General features: G+C 32.0%; 1 long non-coding RNA gene across 1 annotated transcript; it reads right to left on the minus strand.

The window, feature by feature from the left end:
* Positions 1–20,683: 20,683 nt before the first annotated feature.
* On the minus strand, positions 20,684–24,325 carry LOC149575919 (uncharacterized). The gene is made up of 2 exons (XR_016361368.1): positions 23,940–24,325; positions 20,684–21,278 (listed from the first exon to the last, which is right to left on the minus strand). It is a non-coding gene; the product is annotated as an uncharacterized LOC149575919 (long non-coding RNA).
* Positions 24,326–24,944: the final 619 nt, after the last annotated feature.

Raw genomic sequence — 24,944 nt, forward strand, 5'->3', positions numbered from 1 at the left:
GTAAATCTCTTAATAGATTGGTTTTAACTATCCTATTCAAACCTCCTAATAGAATGCTTATTTAGTTGTAGGTTTAAACCCTTTAATCAAGGTAAACTAAATAAGTCTTGTATGCTCCTAACAAGGAAGACCCTGTTGACAATTGGCTAATAGAGATATATAATTTTTTTCATTTATGGCAACACATGATGTACATGCTTACTAGAAACCTCAAAAATAAAGATACTTAGTGATTGGAAATCAGAAAATTGATTAAGTATAGAATTTGGTTTACAATAGTGTATTGTTTTGTTTATAACTTGTTGCTGACGCCATATTATGACTAGAAAAGTTAGATGGAGATAATATACATGTTTGTGATGATGTTTATAACCTTAGAAGTTGAATAGAGATAATCATGTTTGAAGAAAAATAGAATAGCATAATTGAAGTAAAGGATTATTTTGCTTACAAGATAATTACTTGTCCAATTAGGGGCAACATCCTAGATGTTTAATCTAAGTTGGAAAAGTGGATTTTGGTCTTAGCCGACCTAGTAGCAATTTTTGTAAAGGCATGATATTTATGCAAAGGACATTTTGTGATGAGAACTATGATTGTGATTACAAGTGGTATCTTGTAATTGTGATTATATGCGAACTTTTGTGAAAGTTATATATGCAAAGTTTTATATGAGCTATTTTGTGATATGAGATTGAGTTGAAAGTCAAAGATCAGTCAAGGAAGAAGTTTTAGTACCTATATTCTAGAAGTCTGATTACTTGTTTGGGCAATGAGCTCTTCTTGTAATTGGAAGTGCATGTTTGGGTAGTGGGCTCATCTTGTATCTATTGTACCTCAACTTCTAACAAGGTTGGAATCTCCTAACAAGGACTTCTTATAATAAATTTTCTCATTGGCTCCTGACAAGGTCCATCCTCTAACAAGGAACTTATATATCAGTATATTATCTAGTGGGTATCATCCCCACTGGGGTTTTCCCTTGGCTAGGGTTTCCCTAGTTTAAAAAATATGGTGTTATGAGTTATCTTTGTGCATTGTTATTGTTACTATTAAGCATCACTTTATTGCTATGTTGTGCTTGGTTTAAAGTAAGAAATAATATCCAGTTGCTGACTAAAATTTGTAGACTCCTAATTCACCCCCCTCCCCCCAAGTAGTAATCCTTATTTCTAATAGACCCCTCACAAGGTAGATCATCAGAAGCGATCAAACATTGTAGCCTTAACATGGACACTTTATCACTAAAATAGTGAAGATTTGTGGGTGTCATCCCTACCCTAGTTTTACCTTCACCTTGGAGAGTTTTTGGATAATCAAATCTTGTGTCTTATGTGTTTACATTTGCTTTCATGTTTATGGATGTAATGTATACTTAGATCTACTTCAACATAACATTTTATGGTTATATAGTTGATGATCTAGATATGAGATGGGTTAGTGGTGAATGTGTTGATTTACTATTGGTTTCAAGAAGTGAAAACTTTTATAGATCTCGATGCACTCCCACCATGCCCCCGCTCTCATTATCTTACTTCCTAATAAGACTTCCAGTGGTAGTACTCCTCAAAGTGAGATTTCTAAATTGTATAAATTTGAATTTAATTAGTTTAATTATTATAAGCTAAATTTGAATATCATTAATTAAATTATTATATGTTAACTTGTATTTTATTTTGAACATAGTTTTTCCACCAAATGTCAAGATCTATGTTCCATACATTTGAAAAATGCAAAATAGAGAAAAATAAATCTTTAAAAAGCCAATCTACTACATATCGATGTTCTTATTTTAACAAAAAAAAATGGATATACATAGATAAATATTTATGACTTAGGTAGCTATTCATAAAGAAAATAATTTCTAGCTCCTAAAAACACATTCATCATGCATGTAAATAAATGCTTTAATTGTGGTAATTATCTATCTAATCATCTTTTCAATTTTTCCTTTGATACAAGATCTATAAATACATGAATAATAGTCCCAATATGTATTTGTATGCACACTATCTAAGCACAATTAGACAACTCCAAGGTTTTTTGACCTCATTTTTCTTCAACTAAATTTAATCAACTTTATAACCCTCATATCAACACTTCCCTCTAATTAAAAATATTGCATCCTTTAGTTTTTTATGATAGCTCTTAGAAGAAATCCTCCTCATACCAATAACCCTTGTGACACATATACAAGACCCCACTTATTGCACCACATCTAGATATCTCTATTCCATTTCTAATAATGGTCATTGTTTGAGTATATACAATAATTGCTCCTATTTTATATATAGTCACTAACACAAAATTTCATTACAACATGACTTACAACTAAGAAATAAAGATCAATTCATTTAGAGACAAAAATTATAATAAAAATATTTAAGAAAAAAACTTGAAATACATATATTTTTAATATATAAATAATGTAGAGTTGATGTAACAAAACAAACTTATAATTTAATTGCATAACAATCAGTAAAATATCTGTATAATTAATATCTATCCAAAATCATTCAATTTGGAAGGTAAAATTTAAATAAATTGTAACAATTTAGCATTCAAAACTTTATGAAAACCATAGTAATCATATTAAACAATCTCCAATCCTTATATTGCATTTCTCTAAAAAAAACTAAAATAAGTATTCTCTATGTTTCATGTCATAGTAATCCTATTAAACAATCCCCAATTCTTCTATCGCATTACTCTAAAAACATAAAATAAGCATTCTCTACATTTCATAGATACACCAATAAATTTATTCTATATGATGCATAAAAATATATGATCCATACCTTCACTTGGGCTACATACACTTCTTTAGTTATCAAAGATTTTTCATTTGCAATCAACTATCTATTATGGAAACACAAGTCTTAAATTAGACCTCCTGGATTAAGATTAGAGGATTGAAGGGTTTTCATTATGCCAAATTGTCTAGACTGAAGCATGACTTCTCTTTGCATGAATGATTAAGTGGTATTCGTTATGCCAAACTATCTTGACACAATATAAGCCTCATTCCTTATGACATATGAACTTTTAATAGACTCAGTTCCTATTAAACATTTTAGAAACCTTTCAATTTCATCAGTGAACCAAATATATATTAAAATATGTACACTTCATTTTAGTTAATTTCATGAACAATGCTAGAAACTGAAACCTATAAAGGTCATCTTACACATAGCAAGATAAAACATGGCATTATCATACTAAGACTAGTTGAGAATGGGCTATGAAGAGTTTAGATGGGTTGAAACACCTCAAGACAATTGATAATAGGAGATAATTTCCACAGCAAGTCAAATAGTGATATTGCTATTAGGATTTAACTGCATGATTTTGAATCAAACTCATTGACCCATTTTTCATGAGTAGTGATTCAACATGAATCCATCTCTCATTAGAATAAATGGAACACTTAGCACTCATTGGATCTAGGTGATGCTCATAGGGGTGAAGCACCGAGACTTCTTGGGAGGTCACCCATCCCAGTACTACTCCAGCCTGAGCACGCTTAACTAAAGAGTTTCCTCCATGGTTAAACCCAAAGCTTGCAACCTTGAGACAAGGAAAGTAATGGGCCTATGCCCTTGGGTGGACATCAAGAAGAGGTGGCAATGTTTAACCACTTAATATAACAAAGGCCCATCAAGATTGATGGTGGTGAGGCCAATGTTAAAAACAACTTTCAAATTGGTTGATACTAAAAGTTTCACCAACTGTCCAATGAACTACAACCACAAAGGCACAAGGTGGAAATGCTCAATATAAGTAGAAAGGAAGACATTGAATCAATTGGATAGCACCATTAAAGAATAGAAGTCTAATAGTGACAGCCAAAGGGAGTGCTCAATAGATAAATTAGCTCTAGAGTCCCTTTGGATGCTACCAACTAGGTGATGATGGGGGGGTGAGTCTCTCAACTATTACCAAGATGATATTACTCACCATATCGAGTCCATAATGTATTATGACCAAATACCCAAGTCCTATCAACTTATCAATCATAGAACCAGATGAAGTGGTGGCCAAACATATATGCAAAGTAAGTAATCAGACAACACATTATAAAGTTATTCTCGACAATTCTTAAACACTTGGCCTCCCCATCATGATAGTGGATCCGACATTACAGGCATCATTTTGAAACTAGGCATTCAAGAGTGGTTGATCACCCTACAGATCAAAGGGTCTCTTTGAAGTCAATGTTCTTTTATAACAGAAGTGATAGGATCTTTGTAAGACCAAAATGATAAATTTGATAAGTCCAAAGCATACTTGAGAACTTACGAACAAAAGAAAAGAACTAGTACCTTATTTAAAAAGTAAAGAACTAGCACCTTATTAAAGGGATTTAAACTAGCAAGTATGACTGACCAACCAACATGGGTATAATAATGATTTTGACTATCAATATTGAAGGCCAAAATAAGAGAGGAAGCTTTTATTGTGGCAAATAAATTTGATCATGTTAAAATGTGTCCTCGTGAATATATATATATATATATATAAGAGTCTAACTATTTTAACTTGACATAGAGCTCTCTAGTCAAGATTGACATTCAAAACAAGATTGAATGTGAATCCAACACTAAGGTCCTTAATTTCAAAAGACTTAGGGCTTGCTAGGGAGGTCACAACACTATTCTTTGGTATGTTTGACTCATTCTGAAATAGAAAAAATCATTTTTTATGGCAATAATGTTGCATGTAGTTGTGAGGATGGCATCAGAATGTGTTCAATTTTTTCCCTAAACATTTATGACAAAATTTGAATATTAAACCTAGTGTTGTTTTCCTATTGATGTAGTAGAATCTATTTGTAATTAGCATAGTATTTTTTCCCTTGTTGATTGTTATGTGGTTTATATACCCTTAGAACAATACATTTTCTCTTGCTTCAAGAATTATTAGGAGTCTTCTCGAGATAATAAATATGGGTTTAGGAATCTCTCTAAGAAAATATTCCTACATACATTTTATGATCTCCATAGATTCATGTGTTGATTAATAGTACTATTTGATTTATAAAGAACATATTTTCCAATACATTTATACCAAAATTGAGACTTCAAAGTCTCTAAGAAAGTACCCCTTAAGCTTCATTTGTTGTTTGGTATGCCTAAGATTCACATCTCTGTCTAGATTTTTTTGGATCAAACTATCAAACCATCTAGCTATTTTATTTAACATGAACCCAAAAAGATATTTCTTAATTTTAACCTCAATGATTGGTTTTCATAGGGGTGGACCTCAACTATATCAGTAAAAATATATCAATGTTCAAGTAGGGGGCAGGCATCTTTCACAAGTCATACATAGAAACCTACCCAGTATGCATTTATGATACTAGGCTATATACTATAAGACTAAATATTGTTCTTTGAAGCCCAAGTGAGCTACTAAGGTGATGGTTGTCCTTGTTTTCCTTAGTCCAAGTGATAGCTCAAAAAACCATAAATGGTTAAAGATGGGCAGTCATTAGAGAGATGAAATTTAATGACCCACTATCTAAAGATTAATTTGTTCATAAATTTGAGGTTTCTATAATACTCAAATCTAAAGTGGTTACTTCATGTAATGAAATAACTTACACAATAGAAGAAATAATAAGAAATATTATATAAATACTTGATAATAACTGAGAGTAATAGGCCACTCTGAGGGGGCAATCTTCAAATATCTCCAATGAGAAAACACATTTCACAATATGATTATGAAATAAGACTCACAACCTCCTATACATACCTAATTATGCTTAGGTTCAATAGACACAACCCTACATAACACCTATGCCAACCTACCTACCTAAATAATAATAATATAATGATAACATGACTTAATTAAGGATTAAAATAGGCACAAATTGACTATTCATAACCCTATATACACCAATATTAAGGGCATAGCATGCCCCCTTTCTTGAAAGAAGCATTTTCCTCAATGCTAACCAAGTGTGGATTCTTTTGAATGAACTCCTCATCCTCCCATGTGGCCTCTTCAACTAGTAAATTCTTCCATTGGATGAGATACTGAGTTAGGGTTATGTTCCTCAGCTTCTTTGTGCATGTTTGAAGAATGCATTCTGGTTCCAAAATTATTCTTCCTTCTTCATCAAGTTCTAGTAGTACTGTTTGAGTAGGAATGTTCTTCCTAATTACCTTCTTCAAACAAGAAACATGAACAACTAGATGTATCTTTGTTGTTGGTGGCAACTCAAGCTCGTAGGCAACACTTCCAATATTTTGCATGATTTGGTATGGTCCATAATATCTTGGAGAACTTATTATTCTTTTGTTGTTGCTTCATTGAGATTTTTTTATAAGGCTGCAATCTCAAGAAGAACCAGTCCCCAACTTCAAAATTTATTTCACTATGATGTTGGTTTGCTTGTTGTTTCATTCAATTTTGTGTCATAGCTAAACTCTCCTTGAGTCCTGAAAGTACCTATTGTTGATGAAGCAAGTGGTCCTCTACTGCCTGAACTCTTGGTGATACCTTTAATGATGATGTGATCGAAGGAGGATGATATCCATAAAGTGCCAAAAATGGAGACATTTTTGATGAGCTATGAAAAGAAGTATTGTGCAACCATTCTACAAGAGGTAGCTAATCTACCCATTGAGATTTTTTTTTGAAGTGAAAAAATGTAAATATCCTTCCAAACATTTATTAACCACCTTAGTTTTCCCATCTAATTTAGGATGGTATGAAAAACTATGAGCCAATAGAGTACCTAAACATGAGAATAAATCTTTCCAAAAGTGACTAGTAAAGATAGGATCACGATCACTAACAATAACCATAGGTGTACGATGTAGCTTTTGGATTTTCTATTAGAAAACTTTGGCCACTATACTTGTTGTAAAAGGATGTGATAATGCAATAAAATGTGCATAATTAGTGAGGTGATCCACTACTACCATGATGACATTATGACCTTTATATTTTGGAATCCATGTGATGAAGTCCATGGATACCTCTTCCCAACGTTGGCTAGGAATAGATCAAGGTTGTAAGAGACCTGGGGTCTTAATTGTTTCCCCCTTATTTCTTTGAAAAGCCAAACATTCAGCCACAAATTTTTGAACATCACCTTTTAGCCCTTCCCAAAAAAATCTTGCTTGACCTGATGATATGTCTTCAAAAATCCTGAGTGACCACCAATTGGGGACTCATGTAGTTCTTTGAGAATCTTTTTTTTAAGAGTGAAATTCTTGCAAAGATACAAGTGCTCTTTATACCAAAGAATATCCCTCTTTAAACAAAACTTATCTGAACTACTAGGGTCACTTTTTATTTGTTGGGTGAGATTACTTGTTGTAACATCATTTTGCCACTCTTCTTTGGCTTCTACCACCCAATTTTTTTGTAATATTGAAAGGGCACACAATAATTCTTTATCTTTTTCATCCTTCCTGGAAAGTGCATTGACCACAATATTTCCCTTCTCTTGTATATAATTTCAAAGTCATATCGAAACATCTTAGTGACCCATTTTTGTTGCTCTTCTAATGATAGTCTTTATTCCAAAAAATATTTTAGGCTATCATGATCTGTCTTGACCTTGAAGTGTCAACCCATTAAATAAGGCCTCTCTTTTTTAACTACATGAAGAATTGCTAATATTTCCTTGTCATAAATAGGTTTGAGTTGATTTTTACCTTTTAATTGACGACTCTCAAAAGTAATTGGTCAACCTTCTTGCATGAACTACTCCTATCCCATTTCTAGAAGCATCACATTCCATAATAAATTCCTTGGTGAAGTCTAGAGTGGCAAGCAATGGAGTTGTACACATAGCCTTCTTCAATTGCTCAAATCCTACACTAGTAGATTCATTACAATGAAAAGAATCCTTCTTAAAAAGAGTTGTAAGGGGTGCTACTATACAACCATTATTTTTTACAAATCTTCTATAGCATCTTTTCAATCCCAAGAAACCCCTCAACTTCTTAATAGTTTTTGGAATAGGTCATTCTATTATAGCCTTAATTTTGTTAGGGTCTACTTTTACTCCTTCATGTGAAACTATGTGTCCCAAATTCACCACCGCCTTAAGATCAAAAGCACACTTGGATGGCTTAGCGTAGATTTGATGAACTTCAAGTAATTGTAATGCTTGATCTACATGCTATAAATGTTATTCCCAAGTCTTGCTATAAATTAATATAATCCTCAAAAAACACTAACACTAACTTTCTCAAGAACTTCTTAAAAATGGAATTCATCAAACTTTGGAATGTAGATGGTGCATCAGTAAGACCGAATGACATCACCAAAAATTCATAATGACCCTCATGAGTTCAAAATTTTCTCTTACAAATATCTTCCTCCTTAATTCAAATTTGGTGATAACCCAATCTAAGATCTAACTTGGTAAAATACATAGCTCCATTAAATTCATCTAGAAGAAGATCATTGATGACTAGAATAGGAAACTTATCTTTAATAGTCTACTTGTTGAGTACTCTATAATTTGGACACATGCACCAAGTTTCATCCTTCTTATGCACCAGCACAATAGGTGAGGAATAAGCACTTTGGCTATGCCTGATAATTCCTGCCTCTAACATTTCCTCAACATTTTTTTCTATCTCACCTTTTTGTATGTGTGGGTACCTATAAGGCCTAATGTTTGGTGGCTAGCTCCCTGGAACTAGTTGTATGGCATGGTCATGATCACTCTTCGAAGGAAGTCCTTTAGCCATATCTCCAAGAATCACTGTGTGATGATCAATTATTGCTTGTAAATCTGGATGAGTAAGAGCATTAGATTGAGAGACTTCTGATGAACATAGCTGGGCCACAAATCCATCTGCACCTTTCTTAAGAAGCTTTTGCATTTGATGAAAGCTTACCATCTGTGGGGATTTTTCCTTCAATCCCCTTAGCTCCACTACCTTTCCTTTTGATTGAAATCGCATGAATAGTTATTGGAAGTTTATCACAATTATTCCCAATGTAGTAAGCCATTGTACTCCCAAAACAATATCCGCTACATCCATGGATATCGCATACATTGGGGTATCAAGTTGATAATCTCCCATGGATAATTTGATGCTATGACACTTCCCTGAATGATTAACTATGCCCCCATCTACAATCAAAACCTGAAACTCTAGGGCTAGACATATAAAACAATTTAAAAGTGTTGCCAACTTTTTGTTGATGAAACTATGAGTACTACCTAAGTCGATCAACACTATTACTTTTTTTTTCTTTAAGAAACCCACTACCTTGAGAGCTTTTGGGGCACTAAAACCTAAAAGTGCATGACAAGAAATGATTGGTTGAGAATCATGTGATTCCTCACCTAACTTCCTATCCTCCTCTAATATTGACTCATCCTCTTCTTCCTCACTTGGACCTTCAATATAGAACAATTTCTTTTCACTACATTATGTCCTCGACTATATTTTCTATCACAATTGAAACACAACCCTTTTGCTCTCGTCTCCTCAATTTTTTGTGGAGTCAACCTAGTAGTTTGAGGAAGAGAAGGTGTTGAATATCCTTTTTCTCTTGTCACATTATCCCCTTGCTTTCTAGGAATCAAGAACTTCTCCTCTACCCTGTGTGCCAATATAAAAGACTCATTTACTAAGCTAGGACAAAACATGTGTACCTCATGTTGAATGTGATCCTTGAGACCACCCAAGAATAAATCATTCAAGTTATCCTCTACAATTGTATCCACTCTTAAGAATAGATTTTGGAATTTTTGAATATAATTCTTAACTAATCCTATTTTTTGAAGCTTAGCAACTTGGCTAAAGAAGTTTTCTATCACACTATTTCTATATTGTGCTTGGAGTTCTTCTATAAAAATTGACCATGATATAGTGGGACCCTTTTTCCTCCTATGAGTACAAAGTCAGTGATACCAAATGAATTGATTGGGTTCTAGATATAAGGAAGCCATCGTAACCTTTTGTCCATATGGGATTTGATGTACTTCAAAAAAAATTATCCATTTGATTTATCCATGTTAGAGAATCCTTCCCATCAAATTTTCACATATCCACCTTTGAAAAAGAATTCCTAGATCTCGTAGGATTAATAAAATGTGTCATTATTAGTCAACTTGAAGGTTTCACCTAGGGTATAATTTAGTGGCTAATATTCGTAAATTGGCTAATTTTAGAATTTTTTGGCTAGTAACTTGGCTAATAATTTAAGATTTGATACAACCTAAATCGCCATAGTTTTATAAAATTTAGTTATAGAATATTTAACATTTCTTAATAATTTATTTTATTAAAAAATTTAAACTCAAATATTCGCCACAATATTCATTACATGAATAGATTTGAGTTACCTAAATATAATATATTATTGGAGAAATTAAATTGAATTGACCAATAATTATCATAATTATTAGTTACTTTAGGTATATATCACCAATATTTATTTTTCACTATTGATTTAAAGTATATGTAACGATTCTCATAATATTCCACGAGGTAAAAAAATGTTCAATTTTGATTTGTAATATTACATGGGGATTAATGAACTTCCTATTATTATTGAGATTCATCAATATTTTATACAAAAAAAATTATGATTCAAAAATAATCGCCAATATTAATCATATTTAGAATAAAAAATTGAGAGATTCGCCAATAGAAATAATTTTGTTTTTTCAAAATAATGAAAGATTCGCCAATATTTTATTTCTTTATTTGGAGGTGGCTTTCTTAAAGTTTACCCTGGTTTCACCTTGATTGCTTGAGAGCTCCTTCCTTGTTTCATTCATATAGGTGCTTAACATGCTTTTTATATCTAATATATCTCCTTGTAGGTCACACATATCCCTCTTAACCTCTTCCTTGAACTTACTAAGTTTCGCATTGGGATTACTATCCTCTATTGCTTCCCAACCTTGATCAGAGGACTTCCCCAATGTGGTAGCATTGTTTTTGCCTCTTGTTGAAGGCTCCATCATGATTGAAACCAATGTTTTTGAAATAAATCACACAAATGAAATGTAAATTATCTTATTTATTTCTTTTTTACTATAACTTACTAGGGCCAAGATACCGTTACTCAGAAAAAATCCCCAAAAAAAAAAAAAAACTGCCTTGAGAGAGAATTTTCCTAATTTTCCAATATATTGCTTATTTTTGTTTGTTAATTTCTCCAATATTTGAATTTAGGTTCCTCTACTATGTATTGAAAAACCCAATACAAGTTATACTCCAATTCGATAGGATGTGAGTGATATGAAGATCTCAATAAATTGTGTAGAAATAGTAATTCTACAATAATTTTCTCAAATTTTCTCCAATTCCTCTAAATTTTGGATTATATCTTCTTTAAAATGGTCTTCAAAAACCCTTTAAAAAATTTTGAAAAACTCGCTAAACTCTGAAAGTTATGCTCTTCCCAAAATCGCCCTAATGTTGAGAAAAAAATCATGCCTCTATGGTGCCAAGATCATGCGCTGATACCACTTGTAATGAAATAACTTGCACAATAAAAGAAATAATATGAAATATCATATAAATACTTGATAATAACTGAGAGTAATAGGCCACTTTGAGGGGGCAATCTCCAAATATCTCCAACAGGAAAACACTTCACAATATGATGATGAAATAAGACTCACAACCTCCTATATATACCTAATTATGCTTAGGTTGAATAGGAACAACCCTACATAACACCTAGGCTGACCTACCTACCTAAATAATAATAATATAATGATAACATGACTTAATCAAGGATTAAGATAGCCACATGTTGACTATTCATAACCCTATATACACTAATATTAAGGGCATAGCACTTCATCTATAAGACCACTCTAAGGTGCTTATTCTCAATTCACGATCATAAACTCTAGTCAAAAATCTTACGTATATTTTATTTTGAACACAATTTACATTTACTTTCATGTTTATGGATGTGATGCATCCTTAGATCTATTTCAGCATAACAATTTATGGTTATATAGTTGATGATCTACATATGAGATGGGTTAATGGTGAATGCAATTGATTTACTATTTGTTTCAAGAAGTGAAAAGTTTTATAGATCCTGATTCACCCCCCTCTTAGTATCTTAATTCCTAATAAGACTTCCAGTGGTAGTATTCGTCAAAGTGAGATTTCTAAATTGTATAAATTTAAATATAATAAGTTTAATTATTATAAGTTAAATTTGAATGTAATTAGTTTAATTATTATATGTTAACTTCTATTTTAATTTGAATGCGGTTTTTCTACCAAATGTCAAGATTTATGTTCCATACTTGTGAAAAAGGAAAAACAGAGAAAAATAAATATTTAAAAAGTCAATGTACTACATATCAATGTTCTTATTTTAACAAAAAAATAGATATACATAGATAAATATTTATGACTTAGGTAGCTATTCATAAAGAAACTAATTTCTAGCTCTTAAAAACACATTCATCATGCATGTAAATAAATGCTTTCACTACTACATTTGAGGTCAATTTTTGACCAAAGGTGATTTTGGCTTGTGATTTTCAAATTATTTTTTGTTTATGTCCCACAAAGGTCAAAATTTTGATGCAACTTAAGTGTTGAAGTTTTGATGAATGTGAGATATAAACAAAAATATATATATAACTTTCAGTTCAAATTTGTTTTAGGCGGATCACACGCCAACGAGAGGAAGGGTTTTTCAAATTTTAATAAACGTGGCATACAAACAAAAAAAGAAAAGTAAATTTCATTTCATTTTGTTTTAGATACCTCGTAGGTGGGAGTAAGGGTTTTAGCTACACATGTCGATCGATGACATTGGTAAGTCCTTCTTTGCTACAATAAATGTCATATGCTAATGCTTAGTGTATTTGTTTTTGGTAGTATTGTTGTATCATATCTGTGAATAAAAATCTGAATATATGAAGCCAATCTATTTCTTGTGAATGTGTAAGTCACTGGGATTATATCTGGAGAAGAGTATAAGTCATTTATCAATTTTTATGCTTGAGTTCTTCCATCAAATGAGACTATATGTGAATTGAATCACCCATTCATGATCGGTTGTGTCTCTCCAATATCAAATGGAATACAAAAGGGTTTAGTTAGTGATTACTAACTAACCATTGTTTAACAAGGATTTATCTAAATGTCAATTGTATTTCTAGCAATAACATTTGATATTTATTTGTATAAGTCTCAAGTTCATTTTAGATTGAATAAGTAAAATCTATGGTTTGTACTTAGGATTCAATATAGATATACATATGTGAATATATCTCTCATATATATATATATATATATATATATATATATATATATGACATATATTCACATATGTATATACAATTTGATCTCTATAATCTGACCATAGCTGCACCATCTTCAACAGGTAATAATGGTAGAAAGTAAGTAACAACAAAAAATTGGCTCACAAAACACCTTCTACAAACCTTTTTTTCAATTGATTGAGGATTATTTAGATTTCATTTTGCATAGTTTATTTCCCTTATTATTTTCTTTCATCTCCACTGAAAAATGATACTGCAAAGACATAAATGACAAGGGCATAGAAAGAGACATTATATGTGTTCAGTTCTAAATCCTAAATGAATGAATGAATGAATGAATGGGAAAACTAATTGCTTCCATTTATGGAAATAGGAATATCACTCATAAAATCCTTTCAAATTTATAAATAAAAACCCCGCAGTACATGTGTTTCTGTTATTTATGGAAATAGGAATGGATGAGGCATGGTAACTATTTGACAAATGTGGTAGCATGGACAAGGATTGGTAACTATTGGATTCTGCATCTCTCTCATTTATGGGTACTTTTTGGTGTATATCTATGCTTGATTTTCTCAAAATAAGTAATCAACTCCTTATTGTTGTTCCAAAGGAAAAATTAAATGTTTATGTTATGTGTGTCCTTGTTATAATTCATCAAAGATCTTCAAACAAGTAGCAAGAATTGCACTTTTTAAATGACTCTCATATAGAAATAATATATATATTGTTTGAAATCATGTGTTGGATTAGATCCTTGATATGACCATGCTATATGAATTTTCTATAGGCAAACTGAACATACCTAGTGACTGAAGAAAAGTAATGATTAGAGAATGTTGAAGGAATCAACACAGGAAGAGGTTGAGCCCATGATAGCTATAGAGCAGAGATGAAGACAATGAGAAGAGATGGCTACAAAAATTAAAGACTATGTAATTATGTTTGTTGAAAGTTGAGTACATTAAAGAGAAGTATATTGGTAAGAGATCTGGGTCTGTGTGAACTTAAGAAGCTAAAAATGTTATTAATATTTTGTTTTGAGTGTTAAAATTTTAGTTTAAAAAGAATGGTTGTTTAAAGAAATATTTCTACAATAAGGAAGATGTGTGACAATTTGTTTTAGATGTGTTATGAATCTTATAGTTGAAGTCACTAGTAAGGAAGTTTGCAGAGAATGTGTATGAAGTTGCATGTATAAGTTGCTAAAAGGAGTAAAGAAATATTTGTCACTTAAGTCAAAACCATTTGTATGTGATGTAATATGTGACACAAAAGATTTGTGTGATTATATAAATGAAAAAGGGGATTATATTGAAGTTAAAAGTGTTTTTGATGAAAAGTGCAAGAAAGGACATCAATTTACTCTCAATATACTCCTCTCATAACATTCAAACCAACTTTTAATCACCAACTTCAAAAGACATCGTAACATGAATGTTCTAATTTTTATTAAGACATGTTTGGATCTTCGCCTTGTGCTAGATTATATCTTTTTGAATGATATGATAAGTTCCTTTGTATTCATGCATCATGCTGTAATCAACACATTATTTTGAAATTCTTGGAAGATTTGAACATAGTAGTTTAATGCTAAAACTCTAAAATGATTTAGTTGTGCATTTAGTAGTTATATGTATAATAGATGTAGTTGTGCATTTAAAAGATTTGCATACTTATGAAATGGTATGTTACTTCTGTTATGGGTCTTATGGGGTTGAGAAGCCTCAGGTCTTATGTTACTTGTACATAGTAGAGTAGGTCTTTCCAGCTTTCCAAAAAGTGTGTGTGCACATTTGCTCCCTTTTCTGGAATTGTCATCTTTTGGAGTTGCCTGGAGACCTTTTATTTTTTGTTGGTTGCAAAATTTTGTGAAGTTACGGGTGGGACAACACGTCATTTCTTCTAGTGACTCCATACCCAATGGATTTCTTAAGGTCATTTAGCTATCCTTAGCAAGAAAGCATCTCCTTTGAGTTACTAAGAATGTTGGCCACTTTTGCCCCCCATTCAACCCATCACAGTTAACTAATCTATAAGAGACTTTCCATGGGTTGTTTTCTTTTTTGTGGGTTAACATGCTATTTTGTAGGGGTTAACATTTTGTGTTAACCGTTTTCACTATTTTAGAAAGTGACTTTTATGCCCTTTCTGAAATAGTGAAATCTGTTATTTTGGAACGCTCCCTTTCTTGCTTTTCCAAAATAGAAAAATTCACTATTTTGGAAAGTTTCTTTCCTTGCCTCTACTAAATAACAACATCAGGTTGTGACAAATGGGATTGTGCCATGTGGTGGCAGGGAAAAATTCGTGTGTTATCCCATTTCAACATTTTTCTAAGTTACTTTGAATCCAATGGCCCTTATATTTTTGTGAAACCTCTTTTTTCCCTTCCGAAGACACGACAGGCGTTAGATTTGATCTCATTGTGGGGATTTCCTTGTTGCATCTTAGCCGTCAGTTGGAAATAAAAAGATCTTGATTGACAACTATGTTTTAATCATTAGTTATGAAGATTTTCATATGCATCTGAGCCATCTATTTCAAATGAGGAGATCTACATCGATAGTCATCAATTTTTGGGCAAATTTGATCCCATTTTGCAAGGGTCATTTTTGGCAGCCCACAAAATAGAGAAATCCCTTGTTGTATCTTAGTCATCTGTTTTAAAATGAAAGGATCTACATCTATTCTAGTGACTTCATCTTTCATTGGGGAGATTCTTGCAGCATCTGGGTCATCCGTTTCAAATGGAAGATCTACATCGACAATCCAACATCTTTATTGATTTTTTTTTAAACAAATTATTATCATCAAAATTTTGATGCTAAATACTCATTGTCGTCGAAATTTTGGCACCAAGTACTCATTTTTTGACGAATTTTTTGATGAGGACCAATTGAATTTATATGTCATTTTTTGAGGCAAATTGGTTCATAATTTTGACACTCTCATCAGTCATCAAATGTTCAACCTAAAAAATAGCGACAAAAGAGTTCATCAAAAAATTGATCAAATGTGCATCAAAAATGCGTAGAATTTTAGTAATGTTTAATTGTGGTAATTATCTCTTTAATCATCTTTTTAATTTTTCCTTTGATACAAAATCTGAAAAATATAAAAATAATAATCCCAAGAAAAATTTAATAAGGCCAAAGCATACTTGAGAACTTACGAACAAAAGCAATGAACTAGCACCTTATTAAAGGGATTTGGACTAGCAAGTATGACTGACCAACCAAAATGGGTATAATAATTATTTTGACTATCAATATTGAAGGCCAAACTAAAAGAGGAAGCTTTTATTGTGGCAAATAAATTTGATCATATGAAAATGTGTCCTCCTGAAAATATATATATATAAGAATCTAACTATTTTTAACTTGATATATAGCTCTATAAGTCAAGAATGACATTCAAATTAAGATTTAATGTGAATCCAACACTAAGGTCCTTAATTTCAAAATTATTAAGGCTTGCTATGGAGGTCACAACACTATTCTTTGGTATGTTTGACTCATTCTAAAATAGACAAAATCATTTTTATAGAATTAATGTTGCATTATTTGTGAGGATGACATCAGAATGTGTTCAATTTTTTCCCTAAAGGTTTATGAAAAACTTTGAATATTAAACCTAATGTTGTTATCTTATTGATGTAGTAGAATCTATTTGTAATTACGATAGGATTTTTTTCCCTTATTGATATGTGGTTTATATACCCTTAGAACAATGCATTCTCTCTTGCTTCAAGAATTATTGGGAGTCTTCTGGAGTCAATATATATGGGTTTAGGAATCTCTCTAAATAAATATTCCTACATATATTTTATGACCTCGATAGATTCATGTGTTGATTAATGGTCATATTTGATTTATAAAGAACACTTTCTCCAATACTTTTATACCAAAATTGAGACTTCAAAGTCTCAAAGAAATTATCCCTTAAGCTCCATTTGTGGTTTGGTATACCTAAGATTCGCATCTATGTCTAGATTTTTTTGGATCAAACTATCAAGACATCTAGCTATTTTATTTACCATGAACCCAAATAACTATTTCTTAAGTTCAACCTCAATGATTGCTTTCTATAGGGGTGGACCTTATCTACGGTTATGATATGCATTTATGGTACTAGGTTATATACTATAAGACTAAATATTTTTCTTTGAAGCCCAAGTGAACTAATAAGGTGATGGTTGTGCTTATTTTCCTTAGTCCAAGTGATAGGTCAAAAAACCATAAATGGTTAAAGATGTGTAGTCATTAGAGAGATGAAATTTAATGACCCACTATCTAAAGATTAGTTTGTTCATAAATTTGAGGTTTCTATAATACTCAAATCTAAAGTGAATTCACCACTTGATTCCATCGACTATCCCCCACCATGAGAACCTTATCTCTAAGGAGAGGTGTGGAGGTATCAATGTCAACCAAAATAAGTGGAAAGATAGAGAGACTTATAAAAACATTCATCACATTTTCCTTGAAGAAGAAGTTTGTAGAGTTATCAATGGCCTCATATGTAGAATAATGAGGCCTTAGTAAATCTACGAGATCCCCATACCTGGATCATTTATAATTTGAAAAAATATATGGTTGATGAAATTAGCATTTACCCCTATGTTTTGGGTGTTTTCCATTGGGTATTTAGAATTTGAGCTTAAGGATGGCCAATATTTCATCCTCAATGTTGGAGCTTGGTTCTTTTGTGAGGACTTTTATGTTGGAAATCTTGGTTCCCATCTTTTGACCCTCAATTTGAGACATTCTCCTCTACATTTTTATGGGTATGTATTTCTTATATCACCTTACCATTTGGGTGATTGAGAGTGTGAGAGCCATTGGCAATAGCTTGGGTAATCGTCAAATCATATTAGAAGAAACAATCTATTATGAATGTTTCACTTGTGCACATCTATATGTCAAAATGGACTACTCAAAAGGTCTCACAACTGAGATTTCACTAAAGTTCAATATAGATGTTGGAGACACCCAAACGACTATGAGAAAATTGATTTCAAATGCAAGATATGGTTCTTCACAAAATATTTTACCTCTCATTTTTGCAAGAGGCATTCTCATGTTCAAGTACAACAAACATGGGGGAATAGGGTAGAATCCCACCACCATGTTATTACTCCCAATAAGAAATCTATTGTAAATGCACTTCATGGGAGCAATGCCTCCCCTCTACTTGGGCCACAAGATCCAAATCCCAAGTCTGTGAAAGCAATTAATTCTAATTTAGGTGATAAAAGGACCTCCTATATTTCATGGGAGAGTATTGACATACTATCCAACAACCTTGATTCCTCCATAGGTCTACCCAAGCCTCATATAACCATTGGTTGTGGAAAAATATTAAAAAGGGAACAAAGTTATGAAATGAATTCCTTATCTAGGATACAGCAAGAATGGATAAAGTTTTTTTTTTTTTTTTAATATTAAAATTAATCCATCACGTAACCTTAAGATCATCAAAGAAAATGAGTATAAGAATATATATTTCTAATGAAAACTCATTTGCCTCTCTTGATTTGTCTATTGATTCTATCCATAAGACCGATATTGTCAATAGGACAACTACTTCTTTGCGATGTGTTGAGTCATCCATAGGGATTGTGTGCTCTGTTTTGGATTTGCTAGCTTGGTAAGATGAGGCATCTAAGATGGAAGATGGTTGGATATCAATCATAGATAAAAACTCAAAGAAGTTTCTGCCTTCTTTTGATATGACCCTTTGTTCCCATAATAAGGGAGCCAAATGGAATTCATAATTGTTTCTTTTTTGTATCTTTTGTCAAGTTGTGGGATCCTACTTTCATATCCCATAGGGACAATTTGGGCTTTGAATGCTTCATCTTTAGACTACCTTTTTTGTTCATAGGTTGTGGTTCGGTAGGTTTTTTTGGGGCTTCTAGACTATTAATGTTTTATTTGTGGTAGCAATTTTTTTCTTTGTGGGGTTCTTATCACCACCTTTTAATGTGCAAGGTTTTGGGGCCCCTTCAAAACTTATTTTTGCCTAATTTAAAAACTAGGAGAAAAGGGTAACCTGCTCTCCACCTTCACTTGTCTAAGGCATAAACTTCTTCTACTTTAAAGAAGCTTAGCTTATACTGACAAGATTTTAATTTCAAGAGATGTATTTTGATTCACCCTTTCTATTTATACTCTATTGGGGTACGAGTTGAATTCCTCCCTAGACTAATCATTTCTATAGATAGGCCCCCTAAAAAAAAGTTTATTTCTAATGCATTAAAAATCGCCAATAGAAGACGAGGAGAACATACATAAGAATATCTTAGAAATTCAAAGATATGAGGATTTATTTTTAAACTCAAATCCAAATGTGTATAATCAGTTTTAAGCCCAATTTCAATATGTGGAAGACACAAGAAGTTGATCTAAAGCAATAAATTTGTATAGGATATATACAAAAAATATGGTCACTTTTTAAAAGTAAATGAGAAGATTTGAAACAAATGTATCGAGTTAATACTTCCCAATTGTGTTTGAAACCCCTTGATCCAATATGATGTGCTCCAAACTCGATTTGTAACCTCAAATCAAATATGTGAGTGCACATCAAACATGATAGTCCAAAGCAAAGAAAATGTATTGCATTGATTATTTATAATAGTAGAATGGGAAATAGAACTCTTTATGGATCACAAACTCGTCATAACAATAGAATATATGTAAATAAAATATAAACTAGTCACAAAATTGCAATTAAAATTTGTTGTTTTGGCATAGTCAAATGAGATATGGCTATGTTACATATATTTGACCTCACGATAAATATTTAAAGAACATACTACTATTGAATTTCTAAGAGCTTTCCAAAAATGTAAAAATTTCAAAAAATATCCTTAATTTGTGCCTTATAAAGCATATTTAAAAACACTAATTTTGAAATACTTGATTTTACATTAATAATTTCTCATCAAAATCAAAAATATAAAGTCTAAAATGATAAGTCAAATCCATAAATGTAAATATTTCCAAAAAAATGTTGATTTGGGACGAAGAATTGAGATTTGTGAAAAATCATAAAATAGTCAAAGCTCAAAAACTATTATCATCTAAAATTAATTTTTGGATTGCATGCTTCTGATATGATCCTCAACTTTTATTTGAAAAGTTATTACAAAAATTTATAGTCATTTGAAAAATGTGATGAAATTTTTGCAAAGCCTAAGATTTTGTCTTCAACTTTATCTATACAAATTTAGACTTGTAATTTCTAAACAAAACAGCAAGATGAGATTATGAAAACCTCCAAAAATATAGATCTATAAGAGATGTGGTTCTCATCAAGTGCACCAAAATATATTTGACGTAAAAATGTGAATCAAAATACTCAAAAAACACAAAATAAAATTTAAGATCTATCCATAAAATTAAATGCTAAACAATAAAATGCCAATAAAAACTCCTTAGGAGACTTTATTATTGCTTGGGATTTGCATGATTGTTTCCGTATGCATATGCTCCCAAATTTTGTAACAGAACTTTGATATCAATATGATAACATGAAGTTTTGATGCTTGATAATAATAGTACTAGCTCTTGGTTGAGACTGTACTATTGTGCATTTACTTCCCCATGATAGAAGAGAAAAGGAGCTCTTGAGAGTGATAAGGTTAAAACATCCCAATACATACACAACCTCAAGAGTATCTAGTTGGTATTGTCTAGGCTACAACCTCTATTAGAAGATGTTTTCACAAGCACCATGAAATTCAATCATTGTCATGGACATTTTCTTAGAATTTATAGAGAGTCACTATCCCTTCATGAATCATCTACCTTGGAATGTTTTGCATTATTATCTCTACAATGACGCAGGAATGCTATCTACATAAAAGCATCATTTCCATGTGCATGCATGCACAGCCCCAATACATGCACAGAAGAGGAAAAAGAAGGGAACTTTTATAGTCCACTATACCAGCCGCCTGATTTTTAGTGTATAGATAATGACATTAATATGGGACTACCTGTAAGGACTGACCCTGCAAAACCAACGCCACATCAGCACTCTCCATAAAATGCGAAAAAATCAACGAGAGTCAAGGTCCTTTGAATCTTGACTAGTCAACATTACTCGATTAACTATCATTAACCTTAATTAAATTGATACATATACATATATGCTCAAATTTTAAAAGAAATTGTAATTTTGTTACCAGATTACTAATACCAAATACCAAATACCAGGTGGTATAACCATGACGACCAAGTTGAAAAGAGCTCCAGAACCTGTCTAAGAACACAAGGGCGAGAATATTGTAGGAGTGCTTTACCACCCTACCACGAAGCTATTAAGCTTCCTCGGAATCTTTCCTGACATGAAAGATACCCAACCCAACAACGAGATAGTCTAAACAAGTAAAACTTAGAGGCGAGTAATGGAGTCGTGTAGTAACAAAAGTCATATTCTAAGATTTATATACTACACAGACATTCACAAAAACCACATAATCAAGTCAGTATCCATCTATCATAATTAAAAGAATGTATCTGTAATTTCAAATCACATCATAACCATCATGTATGCATGTGAAACATGTAAAATAAGAATCATGAGTAATCCATAATGTGGTATCTTCAACAAGCCAGGTTAAATCATCATAAAATCATTATATGACTTTATCAACCCATCATACCTTGTAAAATCTAATTACATTCCATGCATATAGAAACATTACACCAAGACTCTCCCTTAACTCATAACACAGCATGAATCTCATTGGCATTCTATACATATAGAAGAAAAGTAGACATCCACTTAATTATCAAACATGTCAGTTTCTTAATAATGTCATTTACTTCAAGAAAATCTAAATACAAGAAACATAGTAATGATAAAATATTCACTCTTCTTGGCTAATGGCAACATCTGTAGTCAATATATGGCAAGTACAAAAACAATTAAGGAAGCCAACACATCTTCTTATTCTTTATTGACATATTAATGCTCCATACTTCAAAAACAATTCCTTATCCCTACTCAAGATCAATAAAGACCTCACCAAACTAAACAATTAGATCACAAATCCAATATCGAATAATTACATATTCCCAATTATGAAAAAAATCTTTGATCACAAGTGTCTTTTAGACTAACACCTAAAAACAATAAGAATTGATTGATAGAAAGTATCCTTGTGTACTAACCTTAAAGTATACTGGCATCTACTGATGAATTCATAATACAAACAACAGTACATTGTGAAAGTTGCAATTATTCAGCATAGTACAGTTTGCCCAAAGTAATCTTATTTACATCTGATTTCTACTTATCTTGCAGCTTTAACAGTACTCAGTATTTACATATCATATTTCATGGCTAAGATTTCCTTTTACATGAAATGTATATCTACATGAACTAACCCAACAGTGCTGATGGACAGCTTATATAACTGTTATCAATCCACAAAATTCCTGAAAGCATGCTAATAATGATAATCTCAACAGCCTCTAACAGGTCTTTTAAAAGATTCACTTAAATACTAAAATGAAGAAAGGTACTACAGCATGTGGTCTCTTTTTTTATACATAGGATCTGCTCTAATAGCAAGTTCTTACAGAAGGTTAGAGTTAATTTGGAAAGTTTCTTTTACTATTACAGTAAGGTAAAAAGGCTTTCCAAGAAAATAAGAAGTATACAGCCAGTTGTTGAATTATCCTCTAATCAATGTTCAATAATGGACTAAAATAATATGCTTTCACAAGAAAGAGCAATGCATTTTAAATTCAGCAACCAATTGTTTCATGGTCTAATATTCATATGGTCATCAAATCAAGTTTGATGTCTTAAAGTTCGTGTTTTTAGTAACTTTTGACCAAAGGATAAAATGAGTTAGTCTCGTCTATTCATAGCTTAACACCTACAGGAATTTGGTCATAGGATGCCTTGAAGTTAATTCCCGAACATATCCTTGCCACAAACAGACCGTATAATAGATTGGGGGGGGTTAGTAAAGGAGTAAAGATGAAATAAAAAAGATTCTGTATTGATATAAGGCAGGGGTTCTGTACCATTTGTGCTTAAGTCCCTAAACGTTTATGTTTTCTAACAAACAACCCAACTATACCTAATGGTCTTGCTTCAGTATTAGACAAGAAGATCATCGTTAATCATTTAAGGTTCAATTACTCTGATAGCATCACCGAATCTCCCTTGGAATTTTTACATAAACCCTTATCAATGTCATTTTAACTTAGAACATAGACCCTTTTAATGCTTGTATATTCAGAATACGTTTTATTTATATCCTATAGTTAAGAGTAAGAGGCAGGGTCTTCACAGGTAATGGAGAATACATTTAAAGTTAACAACAGCAATAGTAATTAGCAATTTCATTTTGAAGGTAATATGAAGGTAACAGCTCATGTTTTTAAGGATTAACAGTTTTCAAAGTATCAACAAATACGACATTAACAGTATCAAGGTATCAGCAAATACATTTTTAAAGAAACAGCAATAACGTTTTTGAATGCCATTCACACATATCCCAAGACCGAGCAATAATTACGTCTTCAATAATATTTGTCAGTCAAAACAATGTTGTATTTCAAAAGGTTCCAGCACAGTATTCAGTATACATCACTCATGAAGCAAATTACTTACAAGACACACAAAGAGATTCGCATATGAAACAAGAAGGCACCTGAGATTGAAAACTCCAGTTGTTTGGTCTGCTTCCTCAGCCCTTCTTCCTTGAGTGTCGCCCCTGGAATCTTGCTGTGATCCCTATTTGCTAATGACATTTTTCCTTCTTTTTGCTGTATCTCCCCTATTCTACTCTGTCATTTTTTTACCTTCCTATCGGCTGTACCCCCCTTTTTGTTTTTTTTTTCAAACCCTTCCTTAATACAATAAAAGAATAACTGACCTAATTTGCTCTTTTCCCCGAATATTATAACTAACTCTTTTAAAATAATTGCAATTAAGGTCAAAAAAAACAAATTCTAACGAGGGTCCAGGTGGCAAAATCACTCATTTTGATCGGCATTGCCAAATTGGGTTGTGACACTACCCCAATACTCCTTACAGAAGGCACCAAACTGTGCTTCAGATGAGGCATACATACCTTACCCTATAAGATTTGTACTTATCATCTCTTTTTAACAGCTCAAATACTCCACCGTTAAGCCAACTGAAGGAGTACAATGATAGGTTGCATACCTTTAGAAGTACACGTGTGTCCAAATCATATCCTATATGATTTAAAGAAACTCTTCATCTTCCACATAACTTTTATCATTGTCGATCTTTAAATTGAGTATGTTCTCTGAACAGTGCTATAACTCCAAACTATTTGCATTAGTATCAAGCATATTGTAAGAAAGATATTGAACTAGAATTGCATGGCGCAACCATCAAGAGATATATGCCTTTTTCTCCCTAAACTATTTGCATTAGCATCAGGCCTACTATCAGAAAATAATTGAGTGAACCAAAATCGTGTGGCAAATAAGTGTTAAGAGTAAACAAATATTGTATGGAAACCAACAAGAAATATGTCTCTTCTTTGGTTAAAAAAGGCTTCTTGCCTGTGCCTATGCCTGATGCAACAATACATAGATTAATTTAAAGATTTGAAATTGCCTTATATTTAAAGCTCACGGTTTGGACATTGTATGCTAACATCAATGAAGAATATCTTTAATAC

The sequence above is a fragment of the Cupressus sempervirens genome, chromosome 1 (assembly GCF_028749045.1).
Source record: "Cupressus sempervirens isolate cs-2001-9-10 chromosome 1, ASM2874904v1, whole genome shotgun sequence".
In the NCBI taxonomy this organism is placed as follows: Eukaryota; Viridiplantae; Streptophyta; class Pinopsida; order Cupressales; family Cupressaceae; genus Cupressus; species Cupressus sempervirens.